Consider the following 3048-nt stretch of genomic DNA (forward strand, 5'->3'; position numbering starts at 1 on the left):
TACAGTCTGTTCCTTCTTCAGCAGCTGAAACAGTCCACATCCATTCGGTGTTCACATCTATGAACATCGAGAGGAAGAAATGCGTGAAGGACAAAATCGGTCGTCATGCCATCTAATCTCGACTTTTCTTCCATTCTCATTCCACCAAACTTCGTGAGAATTTCTCATTGTAAACATTCCTTTTCATGACTCACAAAATACAACGGCTTTCATGACGGGGAAAAATGGGGTCTCTGAAGTGTTCATGTGAACGCGTTCTAAGCTCAATATCCAAACCAACAGCCGACGGCGAGGGTGGGATTCGAACCCACGCGTGCAAAGCACAATGCATTAGCAATCCATTGCCTTAACCTCTCGGCCATCTCGTCTGTTCTGAAAGAGAAAGCATTATTTACAACTCCGACAATCTTCTCCCATGTTCCAACCATTACATTTACGTTCTATATTCTATTTTCATGCACGTTTATTGGTCATCTTTTTCCAGCTCTCTATATAATTCCAAAGCCCAAGGCATATTGACCTTTTCCCGAAACGTTTTGAACATGTTAATTGATTCAATATAATTCTTAATTTCTCCTGTCTGTCGTAGTTTAAACTCTTCTCAGTTGTGCTTTCGTGCTTTGCGATTCATGTACTACATATTGAAATAAATACCGCGACATGTCCGTTGTTATAAGATTTATTGCACTTTCCCAACCTTCCCCAGACAAACTGCCACTGCCTCCCGCATATATTACTTTGCTAAATGTCTGTCACAGTCAGTTCCAACCTTCTTTCTCCCGAAGAATGAAACCTTCAATCCAATTGAGAATCTATTTTCAGGTTGGAAGCTGAATGTTGAACATCAGAGACATCCGGTATAAGAACTGTGCAGTGTACTTTATATCGTCTCCCTTTCGGTATTATACTGAAATGCGTCAGGTCACACTTCCCACTATCGGCAGAGCAAACACAACGACGTCCCCCAGTTCAGGATAATGTGGGATGAGGCAATGTTGGAGGATGCCTGCAGTTAAATGGCAGAAAGAAAGTGATGAATTTGTCCTTTATCAAATGAAAGCAGTGTTATGCATTTGTAAAGACCACACCTTTGCAAGATACAATGAGATTCGCCACATTTTGTTTCGGAAACAAGTTACACAGTTAGTCATCGGGTGAAATGCACAGACAGGGAAGATTAGAATGGATATGGGCCAAACACAGTGTAATTGTACTTGCTTCGAACGGCACTTTAGTACACATGGACGTGTAGGGCTGAAGGGCCTATTTCCGTGTTGTATGAGTCATTGAGATTTTAGAGTTGTGGAAGGAGCCATTTAATTCAAATATCGTCTGGTTTTGTGTGCTTTATGTCACCTGATTTCCAGAAATCGGAGATTTCATAATGTTTTGCCTGGTTTCGACCCAGGGGTCTTTCGCGTTTTAGGCAAATGTGAAAACCACCACACTACCTAAACGCTGTCCATCGCAGCAGCAAATCCGGGAAGCCCAGTGAGCAACACCACTACCAGATGGCCGTGCGCGTCTGGCACACGCGACTGACGGCTGAACTGTCTGGGAAAAATGGGTTTTCTGCAGTAATAAAGATAAAATCCGCGGGACCATTTCCACTGACCCCAACAGCCGGATATAAAGCTGGCACTAAAGAAGGTGGCTCCAGATGAATCAGGACTAACTGGCTCAGCTCCGTCTCACATTCCGCTCAGTTACCTCCATCGTCCTTTCGCTGAACCTGCAAGTCTTCCGTCACCACACCGTCGAAATCTTCCACTCCTTCACTGTCTGTATTTATCTGGTTTTCTGATCTCTCTCTTTCTACCTCGCGCCGCTCACAAACATTCTCATTCCCCAACTGTTCAACACACCATTACCACTTCTGGACCGTGACTGCATTCAACGTTGACGTCAGTAGACTGCTGTAATTTTGTGAAACAACGGACATGGGGATGGGACGGGAGAGTGGGGACAGGATTACAAATGATCTTCAATTAAAGCGTCAGACGAGAGACAATTTCCGTTTAACAAGCCCAGTAGGTTTAGACGAATGGTCGGGAAAGCATGTATTCTGGCACCGGTTCAGGGACGGAGGGAATAAAGTCCAGACCTGCTTGAAAACCAGAGCTTATACTGCAGAGGGTTTGCCAGCGTCAGTCCCAGAGAAATGTGTTCCCGAAGGTGAACGAATTCAAACCATCAGCCACATCCCTCGCTGGAAGCGATTTCATGCCGGTTGCATCCCGTTACCTTCTGTTCCCAACTCCTTAAAAAGAAAAAAAGAGGTTTCCATGTCCGCACCAACAAAGGCAGTTGTAAAACACCAGCTATTGATTAGTGCGTGCACTCTGTTTCACCTATGAGGAATTCTGCTGAAGCTGTGGTGAGATCAAACATAAATAGCGGAGCTCGTGGAAATGGTTTTGAGATGATGTGAACGGACGCGAGGAAGCGTTCAACAAAAAAAGCGGGATTGGCTTTGCGGAGCTTCAGTTGCTGGATACAGTGATACAATGTTTGGAAGTAGACGGACCATTGAATCTTCAGAAATGAATAGAATCTTAAGCAATTCCCTCGCCGGCAGACGAACAATGGATGTTCGTGCAAGTTACATCTGATTACGACAACTGTTGAACGGTGCGAAGGCTCCGTAGCTTAACTGGTCAAAGCGCCTGTCTCGTAAACAGGAGATCCTGGGTTCAACTCCCAGCGGAGCCTTTTATTTCTGGGGTAAATTGCCGTGTGATGAAGGTGCGATCCATGCAATTACCGCCATTCACACACCTGCAATCATAAAACAAAAACAAATCCGCAGAAAGGAACAGAAGAAATAAAATGTTTCCAAAACGCTGTCGGTCTGTCGGTGTCTATGGAGCGAGGAACAGGGCGAGAGGTTCAAACAGATGGCAGTTCCGATGACTTTGTCGTCCGTTTACTTGCGTTTCTATTGTGTGGTTTTGGTTTTGGGTCACAATCGTTTGCAAACGCGGCCGTGTCCTGCTTTGTGAACTTGCTCTGATCCTGTTGACGTACGATCCCACACCACGTTGCACA

General features: G+C 45.0%; 2 non-coding genes across 2 annotated transcripts; one reads left to right on the plus strand and one right to left on the minus strand.

Moving 5' to 3' along the window:
• Positions 1 to 286: 286 nt before the first annotated feature.
• trnas-gcu (transfer RNA serine (anticodon GCU)) lies at positions 287 to 368 on the minus strand. Its single transcript has one exon. It is a non-coding gene; the product is annotated as a tRNA-Ser (tRNA).
• Positions 369 to 2638: 2270 nt separating this feature from the next.
• Positions 2639 to 2712, plus strand: trnat-cgu (transfer RNA threonine (anticodon CGU)). The gene has a single exon. It is a non-coding gene; the product is annotated as a tRNA-Thr (tRNA).
• Positions 2713 to 3048: the final 336 nt, after the last annotated feature.

Source organism: Pristis pectinata, unplaced genomic scaffold, assembly GCF_009764475.1.
Source record: "Pristis pectinata isolate sPriPec2 unplaced genomic scaffold, sPriPec2.1.pri scaffold_76_arrow_ctg1, whole genome shotgun sequence".
Taxonomy (NCBI): Eukaryota; Metazoa; Chordata; class Chondrichthyes; order Rhinopristiformes; family Pristidae; genus Pristis; species Pristis pectinata.